The sequence below is a fragment of the Equus przewalskii genome, chromosome 17 (genome assembly GCF_037783145.1).
Source record: "Equus przewalskii isolate Varuska chromosome 17, EquPr2, whole genome shotgun sequence".
Lineage (NCBI taxonomy): Eukaryota > Metazoa > Chordata > Mammalia > Perissodactyla > Equidae > Equus > Equus przewalskii.
The window spans coordinates 27,845,975-27,870,140 of NC_091847.1; positions in this window are offsets into that span (position 1 = coordinate 27,845,975).

Consider the following 24,166-nt stretch of genomic DNA (forward strand, 5'->3'; position numbering starts at 1 on the left):
TCACTAATCCTTGCAAACTCAGCCACTTAAAACAACAACTATTGATTACCTCCCAGTTTTGTAGGTCAGGTGTCCAGCGTGGCTTTACTGAGATCTCTGCTCCATGTTTCCCATGTCTGTAAGCAAGGCATTATCCAGGAGGCATTAATATTTGTAGCCCAGGGTCCTCTTCCAAACTCGTGGTTATTGGCAGAATTCAGTTCCTTGCAGTTATGTGATTGAGGTCCCCGTTGTCTTGCCAGCTGTAATCTAGAGGCCTCTCTCAGATCCTTGCCACGTGGCCCCCTCCAGAGGCCCTCTTAACAATGGTAGTTTCCTTCTTCAAGGTCAGCAGGAGAATGTCTGATGCTTCCAATCTCCCTGTTCAAGAAGGGCCAAGTCTCCGTTTTAATGGCTCACCCGACTAAATCAGTCCATCCAAGTTCATCTCCCTTTTAATTAATTCAAATTCAGCAGATTTGTCACCCTGATTAGTAGTGGGAATGAAATCCAATCATATTCACAAATCTTACCCGCATTCAATGGGATGAGATTGCACAGAGCATAGCCACAAGGAGGGAGAAATCTCAGGAACCAGCTTAGAATTCTCCCTACCACAGGAATAGTAGCAATGTGGCATAAGGTGGGTTTACTTAGTGTGTTGGAAACAGTTAGTAGATCAGCCTAATCGCAGAAATCAATCATGAAACAATTTTAGAACTGTAAATTTGGAGGAAAAAAATCAAGGACAATAAATGTCTCAGGTCCTCAAGCCATTTTGGTGGACTTTATGTACTCAGCACAGCATTTTAAGTGAAGGAGTGCAGTGGGTTTAAAAATATTGAGACAATGTTGTCAACTCTTATCTAAAGTCACTGGCAATAACCTAGAGCAGGATTGGCAAATTGTTTCGTTTGTTTGGAAGTCTTGCTGATGTCATAAATATAGTTCATAATAGCAAAATATATATTATACAATTGTGATTTTAGTAAATATTTAGTGGACTGGCTGGACTGCACATTCACTAATCTTGGTAAAGGCAAATTCAGTTTTTCTGAAGCTTCTGATTTTTCTCTCAAGTATGTATGAGGAAAAATTATAACTTTAAATGGTTCACTCTGTGCATTGTAAAGTTTGCTTTTGTGCCTTTTTTACTCTTAAATTTCTCAAGTTACAGGTCCCTCATGAGAGCTGACACAACACGGTAAAAGATCTAGATGGATCAGTAGTAAATTTGCGGGTATTTTTCTTTTTAATAAAGTCTTTGTAGGGCTTGTAAATGCCTTAGGCAACTTTTTCTTCTTCCTCACCCTTGTCATAAGGCCAGGTTATGAACAAAAGAGAACAAATATTCCTTACAAGATTAGTTCATGTGTGAATCAAGCAGTGTATTTCAAGTAGTCTTTTTGTTGGAAAAAAAAATAAAAACCTTTTTTGTTTCTAGGTATCTTATATTAAAGAAAAACCAAGACCCTTAATATACTCTCATGTGGTTTATAAACTTCAGAATGTTATGAAACATGGGAAATTCAGCCACAGAATCTGGAGCAAAGTTCATTGATGATATCCTGGGACTTGATCATTTGGTACCCTTTTATGATGGTCTGAGAAGGCAGTGCACCAATTCAAAAATAAAAGTGTGTGCTAATATTGGCATTATGACATCTCTTCCAAAAGCATCACTTTACAGAGCCAACAGTGTCTTAATATTTCCTATCTTTGGAAGAAGTTATGTGATTTTTTTTTCCCATAGGCACAGCCACTTTGGTATATTAGTTTGTGCCCTTGCCCCAAATACTAACCTAAAGCACAGGGTATACTCCTGGTAAATCTAAAGAGATAGCTGTTGCATGCTGTCTTGATCGTTTTGATGTCTGGGATATAGAACTTTGATTTAAGATCTTTGCCCAAGAAGCCTTCTCTAAGGTCTAATCTAGCACAGTCTGGGGTTACTCGTTGACATTACAAGATAAATGGATTAAAAGTAAAAATTATACAAGTCTGTTGGTTTTGTGTATGTTCAGATTTTAATCATTGTGAATCGTAAATTAAGACTAAATTTTTACTAAGGAATTAGGGGTTAAATATTGCAGTATGTAAATGCAACGACCCAAACAGACAAAATATTCTTAACAGCCTTTGTCTTTATGCATCCGTCCGTAATGGTTGTAACAATTCAAGTTCAGTGGTAACTTCCTTGGAAGGAGCGAGTGGCCATTAGGAGAAGTCAGGATTTAGTATATTTATTGTTTGCTTAATGTTTTATGTCTCACTAAACCAGAGGTAGCAAACTGACACGTTCATAGAAGCCAGGCAGATCACATAAATGGGTGAGGTTGGCTGAGGGCACTCTGGCTGACACGAGGGTACCTGCCCTCGTCTCCAACTGACTTGCCCAAGCTAGCATGGGAGCTCATTGACATCTGAGTCTCCAGGTTTTCAACAAAAGCCAACAATCTAGATTTTTAAAAAAATCAAATATCTTATATATAAATGTATGAAGTTAAATAGTAATTATTAATTGAGTTTGTAGTCAGAAAAACCACCACAGCAGGGCCAGACTCACTCTCAGCTACCAGTCTGTAAACATCACACAAGGCTCACACTCCATGAGAGGAGAGAGAGTGGAGCTTCATCTCCGGGTCGCTGTGTCTCCACCGTGCAGATCGCAGGTTGACTGACCCGTGGTGGACCACGGTTATGGAAGGAAAGAACAGTTTCAGTAGCCGATTAAACGCATTCCATTTCTCCTAACGGTATGCTTAACATGAATTCAAAAATGAGACCAGTATAATGGTAGAAAATAACAGTACACAGGTACATTCAGTGAAGTCACGGGCTTTTATAAGGTTTAGTACCAGAGTTCTTTGCTTATCTGAGGCTAAAAAAAAAAAAAGAGGTGACCTACGGTTAAAAAATGTAGCTTGTAGTCTTATTTCATTTGGCTTTCACAATATTTCAAAACATACAGGTCTATATGTAAAATGTATATACCAGAAAGTTTCATATAAATTTACAAATTTTAGAATTTTCTTCAAAACAGATAGATCTGACATCATTGGGCCCTCATTCCTGCATAGCACTGTTTGCTGGATCTGGGGAGTGACTTCTCCCTGAGACATGCTTTTTGGTCAGGTAGAGTACCTACAATTACCTGCTGTTCCATCACACTGAGGCTCAGGGGCTCTTGCCAATTTTGGGGGGCACTTGGGTGGTCATTTTTCTTACAGTAGAGAAATAGTTCTCTCAGTCTACGTCTGCCAAAGGTGAGAAAAGGAGAAGTGAAAACTTATGGTCACACAAAAACCTGTATACAAATGTTCATAACAGCTTCATCTGTAATAGCCCAAACTAGGAACAACCCAGAAGTACTTCAGTGAATAAATAAACAAGCTGTGGTACACCCTCACCATGGAGTACTACTCAGCAACAAAAGGGAGTGAGCTTTTTGTATACACAACAACTTATATGAATTTCAAAGGATTTATACAGAGTAAGAAAAGCTCAATGTATGTGACCACAAGGCTACATACTGCATGATTCCATTTGTATGACATTCTTGAAATCACAAAATTATAGAGATAGAAAACAGATTAGTGGTTCCGGGAGCTAGGAATGAGAAGAGCAAGGGTGGTGCAGGACCGAGGTGAGTGTGGCTATAAAAAGGCAATATAGGGGCTGGCCCCGTGGCTGAGTGGTTAAGTTCGTGCGCTCCGCTGCAGGCGGCCCAGTGTTTCGTTGGTTCGAATCCTTGGCGTGGACATGGCACTGCTCATCAAACCACGCTGAGGCAGCGTCCCACATGCCACAACTAGAAAAACCCACAACGAAGAATATACAACTAAGTACCGGGGGGCTTTGGGGAGAAAAAGGAAAAAAATGAAATCTTTTAAAAAAAAAAAAGGCAATATAGGCATCATCCTATGATGACAGAACAGTTTGGTTCTTGACTTGATTGTGGTGGTGATACACAAACCTACACATGTGATAAAATTGCATAGAACTAAATACACATGCACACCCAGGTACATATAAACTGGGGAAATTTGAATAAGAATGATAGAGCATTTCAATGTCAACTTCCCGGTTGCGATATTATACTGTAGCTTTGCAAGATGTTACTACTGGGGGAAACTGAGTAAAGTGCACATGGGATCTCTCTGGATTAGTTCACACATCTGCATGTGGATCAACAAATATCTCAAAAAGTTTCAATTAAAAAAAAAGCGGGAGAAACAAACTGTGGAGAGTTACATAATTAGCCCACAACATGCCCATTTTACCCACCCATGTCACCTGCCTGGTCTTTGCAGGATTTTGAGGGTGTAGCTCCTGACTTACACTGCCACTCCTACAGCACAGAATGGATCCCTTCAAAGGGGACAATGTAGATTTGAAGCTGGAAACAGTGCAGAATCAAAGGAGGCACAAAACAGTGGTCGAAAGTGAGCACGAAAAAGAGGACCTGATGTGTCTTTCATGTTTCCTAATGACAAAAGGGTTAGCAAAGCCAGAGCACACAACAATATTGCTAAGTGTTATGTTTGCAAGTACATTTATTTGCAAAGAGTACAGTGGGCCCGCACATTCTCAGCTGGTTCTTGTCTCCCATGTGAGCTGGGGTAATAACTTTCATGATAAAATCTGATTTGGCCACAGAAAACTGTGTCATGTTAGAATATACTCCTTAGCTATCCTACCTTCGACTCAAATATAATTGCTCTGTAATTAGCAAACATATTAAGCAAGGAGATTGTCCAATCAATGAAGGATGGTTATAGAGGAGAGGTAATATTTTCAAAAGGTTCATCTTGATCCACAGTCCTAATTTGTTACATTATAAATATGCCATACAATGAAATAAAGTGCTTTAATTTGAGGGGAAAAAAATTGATTGCCTTCTAAAACTTGAACAATATAAAAGCCTGGTCTCTGCCATCTATTTGTGCTCCCTCTGCTTCCTGAGTCGAAGAGGAAGAGCAGGTAAGCCAGGAACGCTTCATGGTTCGGACGCCTCAGGTCTGCCTCCATGCGACAGCGATGTGCAGGCTTTCTAAGGCTCAGCCCTGAAAAGGCTTGACTTCCGCGGTCTGAGGGAGGGAACAAATCTCTGTTTGCTTTCAGTCTTTAGCTCTAATTACATAATTACATTGGAAGGGGGACTGACTTCCGAGGCAAAGCAACAAAGCAAACAAGGTAAAATTGTAACAGGTCAGTCCAGCCATTATCTCTTTAGCCCTCTAGCCTGTGTGTGGGTGTGCGTGCATACGATCACACGCCGGCTCGTGGTATTAACAGATAAAGGCAGTCAAGGGTGTATGCAAGGCTATCATTTTACCTTTAGTGAACTGTAGCACCCTGATTATCTCATTGCAATTGGAAGGTAAACGGGATGTTGTAGAAACAGAGGGCCTCCATGGCAGGTAATAGAGCAGACCTAATTAGCCTTAAGTACCTGTAATCCTAGGAGATGTACCTCGAGATAAAAGCTGGGGAAAGTCCCTCAGGTATGACTAATAGGTCCCCAGAAAGGTTGGCTGTGGATCAGGTGTAGCATGTCAGCTGTGCTGAATGCACCCTATTGATCCAGGAGAGCTTGCCCTTTCTGCCACAAATTGAATTCAAATTGCATAGAAGGGAAGGCATCTGGCTCTACCTGAGTCATATTTCAAAATAATGTTCTTTAATACTAGTTTGGTAGTAGATTGCTCAGTCTTTTTTAAAAACCGTCTTTTAAAATGCCTCCTCTTAAATCTTGTGTATGATTTTCTTCAAAACCATTTTGTCAATACTGTGGACAAGTGTATTATAGACACATTTTATATTTTAGAAAAATGAAGAAGAGTTTCCTTAAAGATTATGGCTCCTGGCTGCTAAGTGATATTTATAAATGAAAGTTTCGTTATTTACTTTAAAGGAAAGATGGATATTTTTTCCTGTTTGTTAAGTAATTAGAGGAACTTAAATAATTAAAAATGCAGGAAAAAAAACATAAGATTTTAAGTTGTGGGTAATCTAAAATAGTGTTTTCCAAACTTTAGCAGTAGAAATCTTTTGCTGAAATGAAACGTTGTGACAGGGCATCCACTTCCTGCACCTGCCCGCTGCCCTCCCTACGCACAAGCAGAGCTGATAAAAGCAGGATCCTCTGCATGAAGCCAAAGTGGAGACCCGAGTCCCATCCGTTAGGCCCCCTCTCTTCTCTTCTTTTCGTGAGGTCTTTGAGACGCCTCTAAGAAGCCCTACAAATCACCAGACTGCCCAAAGTTCAGTATTTACATGGGACTATATCTAAATGATTTCCAAAGAAAGAGAATCTAGGCTATTTTTGAAATCTCTTGCTGAGTGAGCTGCCATAATCTCTTGCTAATTAATGAAGTAATCGACACTGCCAGAAAATTCATCCTTAGCATTGTAGATTTGTATTTTGATCAGACATTGGGGATCATCTCATTCATTCTGCAAATATTCATTGAGCATCTGCTACAAACTAGGCATTGTTCTAGGAACTGGAGGAGTATCAGTGAATAAGACAGACAGAGCACGCCATACTTACAGAGATAAACAACATACAATTAGCAAAATAAGTAAGCAAAATTTCCAGTAATATTAGAAGAAAAAGTGCTATGGAAAATCATAGAAGCAGTATAAGAGGGGTAAAAGTACCAAAGGGTTAGTGGCAATTTTAAATGAGGTGTTTAGGGTAAGTCTATTTCAGAAAGTGATATTTGAACACAGATGTCAATGAGAGGAAGGAGACGGCTATGCAGATTTCTGGGGACTAATACATACATAACAGAGTACTTCATGTATAGTAAACACTCAACTTGTACAGATTATGCTTATTCTAGATTTAGCCAAATATTGCTGGATCCTGATTCAGTGAGAAAAACCAAGGCCACCATCCTCAAACGTAAAGAGGAGCAATTAAGATAAATGTAAAAATGTTGGACAGTTTACTATAAAATAAAATGTCGCTGTGGCTTAGCTAAGTAGTATGGGTTAAAAGAAAAAGCAAGCTGGCATTTCGTAGCACTTTTAATTAATGGCTTCCCATGCATTTTATAGTGCTGTTTTCCCGTTTCTCGGTTGTAAAGGAGGGGTTGAGAAGTTAAGTTGGTAAGATAACTAGTGGTGTGCTAAAACTGGCATGTAGCAGCTCATGAGAGCCATTTGTGGTCATCTCTTCCTGATTCTCCATTGGTGACATCACTGGTTTAGACTGAAATCAGCTATGATGGGTATAATAATCATACCGCAAGTTGAAAAACACTACAAATCTGCCTTCCCCAACCCAAGAACTGGTTGTCAAACATATACCAGCACATCATTGAAAATAATCTACTGAGACAATTTGCAATAGGTTCAACTTGTTGTTTTGGTCTGAAAAAATGTTTTGAGTCTTCTCAAGAATCCTTCATTAATAGTCCTATTAGATCAGTTACCACGGGTATTCCAATATAAACTTTTTTCCCCTATTCCAAGAGATTTGGCCCACTTGTTTTTTCCCATTCTGAGAAATTTGGCCTGTGTTATTCCTAGTCATCATGACCAGAAGCAGAAAGTGCCTGTGATTATCTAAAGTTAAGGCGAAACACTTCTTGTGATGTTCATTTTAAGTGGAGGCTTGATCTGTAGTTAGGAATTCTTCTGTTCTCTGTGGAAAATATTTGTAATACTAAACGCAGGTGAAAGTGATACATTGGAGTAAAAAAATATTCTAATCAAACCCCACAAAGTATAAAGGGGGGACACATTGTAGGATAAATAGTGTAGTCTATAGATAGAACTAAATATTTTCCAGATTATGTGTGGAATCTACAAAAAACCAAAATATTTGAAGAAATATTAATTAGAAGGGGCTAAACTGATTGCTTTACCTACATTTACCTTTGATTCAGCAACTCAGAGTTAACAACTAATTCATATGATAGCTTTTAGGTCATCAAAAAGTACATCTGTTTTCCAGTTCACTTTCAGGATTCAGAAAATATTTTTGAGCTAGGACGTATGGAAAAAACATAATAAATCAGAGAATTTCTCTAATTCTCAGTATTTTATGCTGTGATGTTTTATCTTCCTTAGTGAAGGTTGTCATTAAATCAACAATGTTTCTAAGCTGAGAAGTTGATTTAGGCTTGTTACTGTAATACACCTACAGGGGCTAAAAATTGGACCAGGTTTCTTTGAAGGGATGCAAGATACAGACTAGACAGCTGCTTTTTTCTCACTCATTTCACTCTATTACTGGTTAACTTAGTGGAAAAATGTAAATTTTCCAGGGATTTTAGGTTGAAGGTATCTCAGCCAACGTAGTTGTGTGCTTGACTTGAGGTCTAATTTAACTCCCATGTAGTATTGATCGACATAGACCACCAGGGACACTTACAATCTTCCTTTGCCAAAGGTAGACAATGGTATAAGAGTAAAGTGTAATAAATGCCCCTGTCCAGTCCCATGTCGATATTCAGCTGCCTCTTGTGTGTGAGTGTGTGTGTGCCATTTTGAGTGCATCAGTATTTCACGTTTATTGTAGTGTGATGAAACACCTTTCAAAATGGCCAGAGGGACACTCAGCAGTAAGCGTTTAGGCAGTACAAATTGGAGTGAACAGGAGGACAGTTAGCAGGGAATATTTCTGAGGTCAAAGTAGTCTGGGTAGGAGCTGAATCAGCTAAATGCAGAGTTAAGAGCTACAGAACCTGCCGCAAAGTAAATATAGATTACCTTCTTGATGACAAATCGATCCACTGGACAAGGATCTTTCAGAAAAAGAGACAAGAGCAAAAAAATTAAGTAATTCACACTAACCAATTTTTTAACCCTTTATCCTTTAACTATCCTATCTCTCTGTAACTTTCTGCTTCACAACATTTCAGTCTGAAAGAATCTATTGAACAAGCGAATACCTATGCAAAGCTCAAATTCTAACTTTAACACAAGCAATTTTGAAAGACAAATAACTCCTCCTCACTTAACTTATGATTCTATACAACCACTACATTAATTATCTTTTTTAGGTCTGAAGAGTATAGCAAGCACTATTAAGTAATTGTCGTGATTATTACATCTGGAAAACTTATACATGGGTAGAAAATCAGCCTATTGCACAAGCACCATTTTGAATTAATTCAGCAAATATTTTTGAGCCTCTGCTATGTGCCTGCCTGCTCTTATATGTTTATTTAGAAAATTGCTGTCTTCAAAAGGTGTCTTTCAAACTGATTATTTCACTTCATTAAAACCGACTAGATTTCAGTGGGGATGGAGTAGGGGGTCCCTGAGTAATGTCTTCATTTATTTAGTTAGCAAACATTTATTGAACAAATACCCTAAGCAAGGCTCAATGGCACATGATGGCATATCAGCCTTAAATACTTTGTTCCTTTCCTTAAGGAAATCACAGTTTGTTTGAGAGAGATAAGCAATTAAAAAATGCGGAAGTTTTTCTGGAAGAGATTATAGTACGCAAAAGTAAGACCTGGCAGAGTTAAGAAGGAAAAAGGATGGAGGACGGGGTACGGAGGAGAGCATTCAGAGCAGCAGCAGCACAGGTAAAGAATGCAGGGCTCATTCAGGGACATAGAAAAAGTTCGGTGTGGCTTCCTGGAACCAAAAGTAAACACCGCTTACTAAGGGTGGTTGGGGGGGCACGTGAAGGAGCAGTACAACAAACTGAAATTCCTGTTGGAAGCTGGCAAGGTAGAAGTTATACAAAATTATTAATAACACGTTAGTGAGATGATTCCTTGCCCTAAGGAAGATTAAGACAGCAACAAATGGTGGTAATTGAGATGATTAATAGAAAAAAATCACCTTGAGCTGGACAACTTTCAGGTAGTTTCTTCTGGAACTATTAGAAATACAAAGACAAAAACCAAAAGATCATATCTGTAAAGTTTAAATAGACCTGTTTTAAGAAGTACAATTTTTCAGACTGTTTTAAAGTATAATTGTGAATTTTACTTATGAAATCTTGTTTCTCGTGTTGCATGAATTCATTCTAAGTGACACTTTTCAGGTACTAATTATCATCAGGTGTTGAGGGTCCCCTGTATATAATCAGATCTGCCAAGGGAATTGGAAAAACAGATCAAAGAATACGCTAAGTCTTGCAAACCCAAATTCTGAGGGGATCTAAAGAGTATCCAGGAAGGTGCAGAATTTCCTCTTCAGATGGTACAGATTCAGCTAAAGATATGCTGTTTACTGAATGTGATGACAAACCTCTAACATTTCATAGGCTACCTTTAGAAGAGAGTGACCACTTTGGTTAAATAGACTACAATAGCAAGAGTTTACTCGCCTAAAACTGATTTCCCTTCTCAGTTTTAGCCTAATTATCCCTGTTTCTGGGCCAAGGGGGCACAAGTCTAATATGCCACTCACAGAGCTTGAGCCTCCTCCCAGAACTGGCCACCCTTCCCCAACTCAACAAATGAGAAATATCCAAGTGTATTCTTACGGGGCTCTGTCCTAGGTGCTGCTTGGCAATGCTCAAATGGGGAAAAATGAAGAGAAACACTGAAGTTAGAACATAGTTCTAGATTTCCCTCATGAACTGAAAGATAGAACATGTATTTTGCAATTAACAAAAACCTACAGACAATTTGAAACTGTTTCTTTGGGGAAAAGGCATGGTCAGAATTTTAGCCAATCAAGCAATTAAACAATTTAAAAACTGTGAAGATCATAAGCTAATATGTTCAATGGCACAGAAGTTTGCAAATGAATAAAAAAAAGATGTAAATCAACAAATCAAGTAAAAACTAGTAGATGGAAGGGGCTTAAATATCAGCAGAGATCACTGTTTTAAAGTAAAATTCTCAAATTTATGAACTTATGGGTATAAACTTAGTACCTGAAATACTACAAATTCTCTATAACATTGAAAGTGTACTGATTTGTGAAGAAATGTGAGGATAATAAAATTTGTTTCTGTCTCTTAGAAGGAAGAGAGAGGAAGGAGGGAAGAGAGAAGCAGAGAGAGAGAGAAATGTAATGAAGAGATAGCTACTCATCCATTTTACGTCAGTCAAAGGTATTCATAAAGCATCTAGTTCTAATATCCATTGTTAAGCAAAATACCAGAAGATTTTGTTATATGCTTTTTTAAAAAAAATCATGTTTTCAGGTATATAATCGCATCTTTGAACACATTAGGGGGATAGAGTTACTAGTATATGTTTCCAAGTGTGTTCCATTATATTCCAACTGCAATTTTCTGAATACTAATTTACAGCTCTACTTCAAGCTTAGCCTTGTTACACTGAAGTAAATACTGTATATATGTCAGTAATTCTGTACAAAATTATATATTTGATAACACAGTGACTGCCGATTCAGTGAACATTGCATAGCTGCATTGTATTCACCGTGGTGCCGCATGATCTCTGCACAGCAGGCACATGAAAGGGGGGAATTCGTATACATTAATATTTGGAAGTCAAATCTTTGAATTCCCTGTTAGTCATTTCATCTACTGATTGAAGAAGCCGCTGAATCTCCAATAATGTGTAGGGGGAGAAAGGTCCATTTTCAAGATGAATTGACTGAGGTATGGATAAATAAATATTATTTATTAAGATAGCATCAAATCAAGAGCATAAAGAGGAAAAGAAGATAGATCATGGCCTATTGATTTCACTACCTTCAACCCAGCCTTCTCGGTAGGTGTCAAAGGTATAGAATCTCCTAGAGAAAATGACTACTAACTGGAAGGCATTGACTGAGATTGCATGAGGCAACACAGCCGTATCACCTCTGAGGACAACATCCTTCACCTTCAGTGTCAGGGATGCTGACTGCTTCCCACTCTGTTTTCTTTGCTCCAGGCAATGGCTAAGGAAAGAAGAGCCGATGCATGTAAGGCATTGCAGTTCACAGGTCTCTAACGTATCTGGGGCATCTGCAGACGCGATGGAAAGTATTTTCAGTTCAATCACTTTGAAAGCCTGGATAACAGAGGAGCAGGAGCACTCGTAACACGGATAACAAAGTTCTTTCTCCTTTTATCAACATGAAGCTCAGTTAGCAGTTGCACCAAACATTGATTTCGCTGGCCTGTTTGTACGCACTACAGGGGTCTTTTTAGCTGTGCAACACAGACATATGCTGAACAGCCTTTGATTTTTTTCTTACAAGTTTGTTTTACAGGAGAAGCCATTGCCAGCATGTGTTGCTCTGGTCGTTATATAAGATCCATATCATCACTTTGTATTTAAAAATCACCTGTTCCCACACTCGCCTTTCTCATCTTCTGCCAATCCTTGAGCATTTTATGGTTATTCCTCACCCTAGTCTGAGAAGTTCTGGCTTTCTTATTTAGAGCTTGTATAAAAACATCATAGCGGTAGACGATTCTCCTGACGCCCTCCCGTCTCCCTTCTTGGGCATGCTGTGGAGCTCTTATTACTACAATGGGAGTTACACACGTGCTTCAAGCAGAGCACAGACCTCTTAGTATAAACTTTCCCACACAAGTCTCTGAAACAACTTTTCAAAACCCACATCTCGTTTATTTTCTTCTTTTTTCCTTCTGGTTTGATGTCAGTCATCAATCGAGCAGGAGACAACTCATTTCATTTCTCTGACACACCATGATGGACTTGTGTTGCAACCCTGACTTATTTTGAGAACTTCAATTTCTCAAGTTGAAAGCTTGCATGTCCCATGGTTGGAAGAGCTATTGATCCGCCGTAGATGGACGGCTCAAGAGGAACTGATACATTCCTTACAGCGTTTTCTTTTTTTTCCTTGCCTTCCCTGGCCACTATATAATGTAGTCTGTCTTGGAGTTTGTTGTCATTTACAAGCTTTGATTCTGGCCTCTGGAATATACTCCATTTTTACATCATTGTTTTCATGTAAGCTTTGTCCTCATGTAGTTTGGCTCCATTTCACTTTAGATGACTTGTCTATTAACTTAGGAGTTGGTTATTCTCAGTCCCTTTTACAACTTGCCATAGCAAGTCTAGGCACTGAGGTTAAGTGATATTTCCAATGGGTCTTCCTAATGATTTTAGAAAAAGGAACGTACAGTATTTCTCTCAAGATGCTAGTACAGCAATAAAAATTAAGAATTTAAGCTATTATTTAAAATACTAATTTGAAAATCTGCAAATAACCCAATACAGATATTAAATGATGTAATTTTTTAAAACCTGATTTGCAAAATTTCTGGTGGAAATAATTAGTTTTGTACGTCCTGTGTGATGAGAGAAGGTGGCTACACCCCGTCTGGAATTTTAGACTTAAACTACCCTGGGCTAACATTCTTTTCTCTAAAAAAGAAAAGCATTAATTTACAGATGGAGAATAATGTGACCACTGGATCTCCACCTCCCCACAAGACACCCAAAAGAGAATGTAAGAATCTTCTTTGGCAGACTTCATGGAAATATACCTTAATTTATATCAATTTACTTCCTAGCATGTATTTCAATGATTAATAAGTGCTGGGCCCCTTGCAAGGCACTTTACAGACATTTGCTCATCTAGTCTAGCTAGTCTTCATAGGGTCTCTATAAAGTATATGTTATTCTTATGCATATTTTATAGGCAAGGGCACTCAAAATCATATCTTTCTGTAGTTCCACAAGTAATAAGAGTAAAACAACTATTGGAGCCAAGTCTGTCTGACTTTGGAACATACTGAGTCTCATAAGGAAACAGAATTCATCTCAGAAAGAGACTTTAACAAAAGGACAACCTACAGACATGTGGCCAGATTTAAAGGCACCACAAAGAAATGGAGGGACCCAGATATTAGCAAGACTGTAAGTCTTCAGCATCCATAGGGCTGACCTGGCAAGAGGGACAAAAAGCATAGTTACTGGAACATAGTGAGGGAAAGGGCTAGGACAAAAGACATCCAGAATGATCCACACCAGAGACAGAGATGTGGCATCAAGACTTCTCTATTTTTCTACCCTCTGATCCATCTTCTGCCTATGCTCCCCGTCGGCTGAACCCTACTAGAAGCCAGCCAACAAGGGAGCCTGGGTGATACAGTCTTTAGGTGTCAGCATTTCAGATCTCAGAACAGGGCAAAGAGGGGCAGAGAATAAAGGATGGGGTAGGTTGCAGGGGCAAAAAACAAGCACACACACCAACCAATTGGTTATCTGCATAGCGAGAATATCCCAGCTTTCAAATGGCAGCTCAGCCTTTGCCTGCCATGGTCCATTTCTAGGAAGTAATCCATCTTGCAAAGAAAGGCAACGTCCACATCAAACATTTGGCAAAGCACATAAAAAAAAATATAAACTTTTTTCATATGCATTCTTCCCAGTTTACAGGGTACTTTTTACTTCTTCCAGTAAATGAACTGGTTATATATTATATGACTTGTTTTCTTTAGTGTTTAACTTAAAATTTTCCTAGATACTTTGATGTTTTATGTCTAAAAGTAAGTTTTAAAAGTACAAATTACGTTGATGTAGCCCAAGAAGTAATTTTTAAACCTATTCACCTGTTAAAATATGTATATGGATACCTTTTGTTATTTCTTTATCTTTTTGAAAAACTAATAACTTGGAACTTCCTTTTCATTGATCACCTTTTAAAATATTTCCATATCCTTAATCTAGGTACTGGCATTTCTAGTGCTACTGAGAAACCATCATCAATTTAGGCAGAGATGAAGAACAATTAGAGATGTCTTAACCTGCCATTCCCAACTTTTCACACTCACATCCCAGCCTTCGGTTCCACCTCCATCATTTAGGCTCGTCACTCATCCCACGTGTCAGCCTGCCTGGGCTCCCTCCTGTACAAAGCCCATGTGATGTGTATTCTGTGCTTTTGCTGCCCCTGATTGCTCTAGCTTGAGTGCCAATTCTGCATAATCAGAGCTGCCTTGCAACTAGTTTCCCTGTAAATAGTCTTCCTATATTTAGTACTGTCTCCCCCACTCCTGCCAGGCTTATCTTAATAAAAAAGCAAATATAATTATACTGTTTGTCCTCCTAATAGCCTCCTCTGTCTGTCAAATGCCCACTGGATGAAAAATCTAAGCTTCTTAACTTGGCAAAGAACAAATTTGCAGTCTGGCTCCAACCCACTTTTCCAGCTTCATCTTTTCCAGTTTTGCATCCTATGCACTCTATGCTTATCGAAAGCAAAGTCACAGGGTGCTATTTTCTTCTACTTTTGTTCATGAGGTGCCTGGATGTCTCTTTTTTTCCTTTATCTGTTTGGCAAACTTTATCTATCCATTCGTCTGTCCATCTATCCATCCACCCATCCCTCCGTCCATCTATCTACTTATCCACTTAATCCCCTATTAGTTTACTTATTCATCCGATGTCATGATTGGGTTAGCCTCTGCTTGGGGTCAGGTAATATGCTAGGAGCTGGAGATTCAGTTGTGAGCAGAAACAGATATCTCTTGCCAGCATGAGGTTCGGTCTTGTGATGGAAATAGATATTTATTCAACAAACTCACAAGTGTAATAACAAAGATAACTTTTGTTACAAAGGAAAGCAAGACATTTCTGTGAAAATGCTTAACAAGGCAATCTACCTTTGACTGGGGATGGTAGTGAAGAGGGGCCCATGAGAGAAATCTCTCCTGAGAAAGTGATGCTTAAGCTGAGATGTGAAGATGAGAAGGAGAGTACTTGGCTAAAATGGGAAGAAGAAAGAAAAACATACCAAACAGAGAGAATGCATGTGCAAAATCTTTGTAGTGGGAGAGAAGTTGACATGTTTGAGAAGAACAGGAAACAAAGGGGGATAATTACTTTTTTTCTAAAACAGAGATAGCTGGAAGGAAGGAGTGCAAGATTTAAATAAAGAGTAGAGATAGACAAGCACTAGACCATACAAGGCATTGCGGACTCTGGTGAGGACGTTTTTGCCTTGTGCAAATACCCATGTAGGGTCATTGTCTGTGGAAGGCAGGTAGGTGGTGTAATTGAGTTTGTACTTTATCACTTGGGCTGCAGATAAAACTGGAGAAGGGTCAGAATGGAAGCAAGCCAATTCGTTAGGAGGTTCTTTCCCCAGTCCGGTGAGAGAGGACAGTAGGTTGAACTTGCATAAGGATAGTGGAAATAGAAAAAAAGTGTGCAGAGTCATCAGATAATTGAGGAAAAAATAGACAGGAAGAGGAAGAGGATGGAATCAAGGACAACTCCAGTTTCTGACTTGTGTAGCTAGTAGATCCATTCACTGTAGTAGTATCTTTTATTCAAGCCCAGCTTAAATTTTATTTCCTACATGAATTCTTCCTTGACTTTCACAGAGGAAACTTAAACATGCCTTCCCTGTGCTGCTGCCACAAATATTTATCTATAACCTATTACTGAACTACCACACTTATGAACTTTATGAACTTTCAAGGCTTGTATTGTATTCTTTGTTTTCCTGATACCTCATGTATAGTAGGTGCTCAGTAAGAATTTAGTGGATGACTGAGTGAGTGAATGGACTTCTGTTATACTTCAAATAAAGAAACTACTCTTCTAAAGTAAGGATACAGACACTCAGTATACTGAATATGGATGAAATCTAAGGGATTGTTTGGGCCAAACCTATTCTTTCGAGATAAAGTAATGGATGCCTTGGGTTATAAATTAATTTATTCAGTTTTAAAAATCTAGAAAATGTGGAGCTACGCCAGGGCACTTCTTCCACCCCCATTGTATGAGTGACCGCTTCACTTCTGTACTGTGTCTTCTCTGGTGTTTCTTCCTAACAAAGACAACTCGATCTTCTAACTAACTTTAGTGGTGCCTTCCATTAGGGTTAGTAACTTCTCTACACTCATTCATTGTGAGGCAAGCTCTCAGGTATTGCTGAGCAACTGTAGTTACACCTTATCTATAATTGTTTACAGATCAGTTTAACAGTCACAGAAAAATAAAGGAGAATAAAACTGATGTGTTTTAAGAAGCTTAACAAGGAATGAATTGAATTAATGAATGTTAATGGGGTATTTTATTAATTACAATTTAATACAATATGACCATCACAATTAGATTATGATGTATGTTTGAAATGACTTTACAAATTACGTTTTGAACATATATTATGAGTACAATCTGGCAACTTTATTGCAATCTGAATTGAATTTTCTCTGCTCTCTCCTTTCTTCTCTTCACTCCCCTCCCATTAATCAGGTTTGGAATAAGGTATCTGAAGCACAGTGACACATAAAATGAAAGGAGTAGAAAGGTTATACATTTTCTTATATTTGGAATAACCTACATATTAGTTCACTTTGCCTCCATATGTGTGTTTGTATATACAAAAATATAAAAATATGCATTTCTCAATAGTGTGCCAAAGTATTCTAAATGTGATATATATATATATATCTCACATGTGATGTATATCAAATGTGAGATATATATATACTGTATTCTAAGTTTGATATATATATATATATATATATAAAAATTTAACTGATCAGAAGCACAGAAACTGTTATCCTCTTAATAACTATCTTATGGCACCAAGAATATAAACAAACATTTCTTCCTGAGATCTAATGTATTCAGAGGAAATGTTTGAGTACAGCAGGCAGGCCCTGACATAAGAGGGTAGCTGTTCGATAAAGGAGTGAGAACATGGTAACTGTGTCTTGTAGCCTCTTCACAGGATATTACAATGATAATAATAATGATTGTGAATATAACAACTAATATTTATAAGATGTTTATTATGTCTGGCACGTTAATCGTTTTATTAAAGTCACACCTATGTGTACATATTTTTGCCACATGTAACATGTGAGGAAACTAAGGCTCAGAGAGATCAAGTTACTCACTCAAGTTGCACAATTAGTAAGAGGCTGACCATGGATTTGAAAATTCATCTCTGCTCCCAGAATCTGACACCTCTGCTAGCCGTTTCTCAGTTTGTTATTCCTCAAATCCCCCTCAAATTCCCAACTCAGCGATCCCAAACACTTTCCTGTTTGTTTGTTGATTTTATTTTTTACTTGAGGAAATATTAGGGTTAAAAAATAATAGGGTAGTGACCATCCTTGTCTTGTCTGTCCAGCACCTTATTTACTATAAATTGCCCTTCAACACCTCTGTGAACACGATTCCACTGTTCTTATAGTCTTGCCTTTTGGACACAGGGTGAATACCTGCTTCAAGACTGACCAATACATATCTTTCCAAGGAATTTTGGAGAAGAAAAGAGCAGTATCTCTTTGATGCTTGAATATATATCTATTATGCAAAATTGGTCCATGTCCACATGGACTGAAAAAGTAGCCAGAGGACCACATACTGTAAGAGAAGGCTGATTTCAGTTGTTAGTGAATTCCAGCAGAATTCCTGCTCTAAATTTTATTTTATTTTTTAGAAATATCTCAAGATCCTTATGATAAATCACCTTTTCATTTAGGCTATGCTAAATTGGGTATCTGTAATTATTAACGCAAAGGGAAAACTCAGGATAGCTTCTGTAGTCCTAATCCAGTCTTAAGATTTTGACTCTTGGCCTTATTGAATAAAGCTATCATTTGTCCATTATTTATTCACCACCAACTATGATCAAATGTCTACTCTTTGCCAGGAAGTTTGCTAAATATTGGAAATATAAAATATAAATAAAAAGCAATCCCTGTGCAAAAGAAGTTCCAAACTTATGGAAGATATTCTCTCTCTCTCTAAAGAAAGAAATAGGAAGAGTTTTGTGAAGGTTAATGTTTTATGAAGTGGAAGGATTTTCTCACATCTCATGCCAGGGAGTGCCTTGGTGTAAGGGGTGGACTTTTCTTACCTGATTCAGACCAATCTTATTTGGGGAGTGGGGAGTCATTCTAACTGCTGGCTCAGCAGACTTCCTTTCTTTTGGGAAACATGTTAATGGTTAGTGCTGGCCTTGGACACATCCATGAAGTAGGTGAAGTTTCAGAGTCTTTCAATATCCACTTTATAATAACTTTTTTGTCCTGACCCCTAGCCTATCATTCCAAGGCCCTCATGATTTCCTTTGTATCCCACGGCCTGCTCACTTGATATCTCCAGGAAGTCCTCATGTTCCTAATAAGTCTGCACTCCTTCCAGTAGCAAAGGATTCCAGGCCTGGGTCTCATTCACCTTTACCTGATAAAGACCAGCTGCTCTGACAAGCCAACCCATGGGAATGTATCAATGGATATTATTTAACCTACGTCGTGTCAATATGCTGTAAATCAGAACAACAAATATTGTTAGGGACACAAGCTTATATATAGACTAGTTGTTAAGACATTTTTGAGTTCTTTTCAATTACAATTAAAGCTATGCATTTAGATATTGAAACTTCTTTCAGAAAATGGAGGGGTCTTTTTGAGAAATATTTTGTATTTGCCTGTTTGTTCACTGCTGTTTCCAGGATTCAAAGTTGCTTGATACCTAAAACACTGATTCACCCTAATGGCTTCCAGGTTCCCTACAGTTTCTGTTTTTGGCTTTTTTGGTTAGCATCTTTTCTACCCTGATACTGTAAGATTCAGCCTTGGTCATTCTCCTTCAATACTTTATAGTGCTTAGCTTAGTGTTGGGAACATCCTAGGTAGATCTTCAAAAATTGTCATGATTAATAAAAGAAGGAATCCAGGATTTTTATAGATATAGCTATGGATATATACCACATCAAAAAATATACTTAGACTGCACTTTTTAAAAATTGTATTTCTCCCATCCCCAAATCCCTCATGTCTGGCAATCACCAATTTATTTTCTGTCTATAAGGTTGGGTTCTTTTTTTAGAATCCACATATAAGAGAAATCAAATGATATTTGTCTTCCTCTGTCTAATTTATTTCACTTGGCACAATGCCTTCAATGTCTATCTATGTTGTCACAAATTGCAAGATTTAGTTCTTCTTCATGGCTGAGTAATATTTTGCTATCTATGTATCTTTCTATCTATCTGTATCACAATTTCTTTATCCATTCATCTATCAATGGACACTCAGGTTGTTTCCACATCTTGGCTATTGTAAACAATGCTGCAATGAACATGGGGGCCACGTATCTTTATGAGTTAGTGTTTTCATTTTCTTCACATAAACCTGGAAGTGGAATTGCTGAATTGTGTGGTAGATTTATTTTTAATTTTTTGCAGAAAGCCCGCACTATTTTCCATAGTGGCTGTACCAATTTAAATTCCCAACAACAGTGCACAAGGGTTCTCTTTTCTTCACATCCTCTCCAACACTTGACATTTCTTGCCTTTTTGATAACAGCCATTTGAACAGGTGTGAAGTGATATTTCATTATGCTTTTAATTTGCATTTCCCTGGTAATTAATGCTGTTGAGTCTCTTTTTATGTACCTGTTGGCCATCTATATGTCTTTTTTGGAAAAATGTCTATTCAGAATTTCTTACTTTTTTTTAAATCAGATTGTTTATTTTTTTTATTGAGTTGTATGAGTTACTTACATATTTTGGATATTAGCCCCATATCAGATGTACGATTTGCAAATATGTTCTTCTATTCAGCATGTTGCCATTTCATTTTTTTGATGGCTTCCTTTGCTGTGCAGAAGTTCTTTCGTTTGATGTATTTGTTTTTTTTTGCTTTTGCTACTTTTGCTTTTGGTGTCAAATTCAAAAAATCTTTGTCAAGACCTATGTCAGGGAGATTACAGCCTATGTTTTCTTCTAGAAGTTTTACTCTTTCAGGTCTTAAGTTCAAGTCTTCAATCTATTTCAAGTTAATTTTTGTGTTTTGTGTAAGATAGTGGTTGAGGTTTATTCTTTTGCATGTGGCTGTCCAGTTTTCCCAGCACTATTTATGGAAGAGACTGCCCTTTCCTCATTGTATATTTTTGGCTCCTTTGTCATAAATTAATTAACCATATATGTATAGATTTATTTCTGCGCTCTCTATTCTGTTCCATTGATCTATGTATCTGTTTTTATTCCAATACCATTGTTTTAATTACTATAGCTTTGTAATACAATTTGAAGTCAGGGCTCATGATGCCTTCAGCTTTGTTCTTTCTCAAGATTGCTTTGGCTATTCAGGGCTTTTTGTGGTTCCATACAAATTTTAGGATTATTTGTTCTATTTCATTGAAAAATGCCATTGGAATTTTAATAGGTTTGCATTGAATCCGTCGATTGCTTTGGGTGGTATGAACATTTTAACAATATTGATTCTTCCAATCCATGAACACAGAATATCTGTCCAATTATTTGTGTCTTCTTCAATTTCTTTCATTAATGTCTTGTAGTTTTCAATATACAGGTCTTTTGCCTCATTGGTTAAATCTTTTTCCTAGTTATTTATATTTTGTACAGATAAATTCTTGATCATATAAAATATGTGTTTTCTGTGTTGTTAACAATTAGATATCTTTAAGGACTCGTATTTCTGAAAATACCTAGTATTAGCCTTCAGTCCAAACATGGATTAACTATAGCGTTAAAAGGTTTGAAAGAACTTTTCGTTTAAAGATAGAAGCTTTAAAATTAAAATGTTTCTGATGTTATTAGCTATGAAATAGATCTAGAAGAAAAATAAAACACTATCTCCAAATTCCACTTAATGAAAAGTAAAAAGCTTCAGACAGATGTTTCCAATGACAGGTGTTTCTTTTCAAAAGTATGGTTTGATTATAAATATAAGAAGTTAAAGGTGATGGGGGAACAATAATAATGTATATGGACATAAAAAAGCAGAGATAAAAAATTACAAATATGAAATTACTTCTGGGTCATTTGGCTAAGAGACTGACAAGATACTACTGAATATCCAAATTGTACTCTGTAGAGTTTTATTTGAAGAAAAAAAAATTTATTAAGTTCTTAAGAAACCGTAGTTAAATTTGTTGAAGTTCTGGTATTTTTTATTTCTTCTCTCTAGCCCCAGAGTCTATCTATGATGTAGTCACTCCAATCTCTCCAGGTCATTTCCAAAAGGAAAGATTTTGACCCTCTTCCTATTCAACTTTGACTTCACATTTGCATTTTTAGAACTGACCTCTCTAAACATGACTCCTTTAAGTCCTGCTTTTCAATTGCCTCATGATACTACTTTTCAATTGCCTTATGATAATTCATGTATGAAATGACATTCAATTGTTAAATATAATTCTTAGTCAACCATAATTGTTGACTAATTTGCATGTAGCTCACCCAATGTGCAAGATGATGATACTTTTTATTATGCTGTATTTCTTCTGAGAATCATTTTTAAAAATATCTTAGAGTCTCCAACTGGGGAACTCAAGCCTTATCACCCTGATCACAGTTTGAGGACCAAATGAGCCAAAGTAAGCAGCTACTGATGTCTTACCTTTCCCTACAGGCTCAGTGTCTTATTTCACTTTTCTATGGGTAGTATTTTAATTTACAGATGGGCTTGCATTTGTCATTTCATTTGCATTTTAATTTGTATTCATTTTTTTTAAAGTGGGAAGCAAATCAACAACTTCAAGTTCCATTGATGTGATTGACAATATAGCAATATCCTGTTTTTATTTAGTGCCCATCTGTTTTCAGACTGCTAAGAATCAGATTAATTGAATCTTCACATGATTCCTTAAATGTATATAAGGAGCAAGTTGTCTTTGAGTTTTATTTTGAGAACTGATTTGTTTCACTTTCTTGTTTCAAGTGAAAGAGAAGTAGAGTGAGACATGAATGAAGAGACAGAGAAAATATCCAGTGTCTTCATTGCCAACACAGAATGCTATGGATCAGACATGGAACATTCACCACTGAGTTAAAAACCCAGGGCAGGGGCAGGCCCCATGGCTGAGTGGTTAAGTTCGTGTGCTCTGCTTTAGCAGCCCAGGGTTTCACCAGTTTGAGTCCTGGCTCATCAGGCCATGCTGAGGCAACATCCCACATGCCGCAACTAGAAAGACCTCACAACTAAAAATACACAACTATGTACTGGGTGGCTTTGGGGAGAAAAAGGAAAAATAAAATCTTCAGAAAAAAAAAGCCAGAGGGAAAGCACTTGAGAGCATGAACATCAAGTGACTATTTTTCATGAGAAATTAAGAACTGTTAACTCAATTTGAAAAGAGAAAAGTAATAAATATGCATTCTGATCGACTTATTAGTATAATATCCTATTTCCTGGGTGTCTATAACTGTCTAAAAAGGCCAGATCATTGCATACTTAGCATTCCTCATACCCCCAGAGAGATACAGCTCCTTCCTCTCTGTAACAAAATTGACTTCAGTAATACTTATGGAAAAATCAGTACTAATCATCATTTCCTTTGTTCATCTTTAGTTTTGAAACAGTTGGCATTTAAAGGAAAATGTATATTGATTGTACCAACGTCCTTATCTTGGTTGTGATAGTGTAGTTTTGTAAGATGTTATCTTTGGGGGAACTTGGTGAAGGTACATGGGATCTCACCATATTATTTATTATGGTATGTGAGTCTGTAATTATCTCAAAATAAACTGTTTAATTAAAAAAGTCAATCAATCAACTACAAATACACCATGTAACAAGAACAGCGATTTCATTTTTTCCCATTCCCTCTAGTTTGTATATGCGTATATACAGTATATGATTACTCAATTGCCATCCTCGTCTACAATTTCATACTGTGTTTACTTTGTTTAACATTAATCAATAACCTCTTTTCCCTGTTATATAGTTTTCATAATTATTATTATTGATGGCTGAACAGTCAAGTTGATAGACCATAACTACCCCTTTTTTTGGAAATCAAAATGTCCACCTTTCACGTACAGTAGAAGAACTCTACATATGAATGACAGCAAAGGAAGTAAATTAGAAAAGAAAAGTAAACTAAAGATCTAAACCTCCTCATGGCAGGAGGGAAAAAATGTGGGGGAATTTGATTGTTTGAGAGCTGTAAAATCTTATAATTTGATTTTGCAACAGACTTTCTACAGAATATGCTGTAGTTTACATATTTATTTTTAAATTTAAGGGCAATAAAAAGACTCTGTACATGATGAGTGGATGGAAGTTTATTACACTCTAGTCAACTTTTTATATGTTTAACATTTCCAATATTAAAAAGAATTTTTAAAAAATAATTTTCTGATAGGTTTTCCCAACACCCTTGGAAATAGTTTGAAACACTCCTTGGTCAGCAGACCACAATTAACCCATGTGGCACATTTGTGAAAATTTTCAAAAGTAACTTTTCCTAGTTGTCACAGGCAGGGAGAGAGATGATTTAATGTAACATAGGAAATTGGATGATATCCTGAAACAAAAAGAAGATTAGGT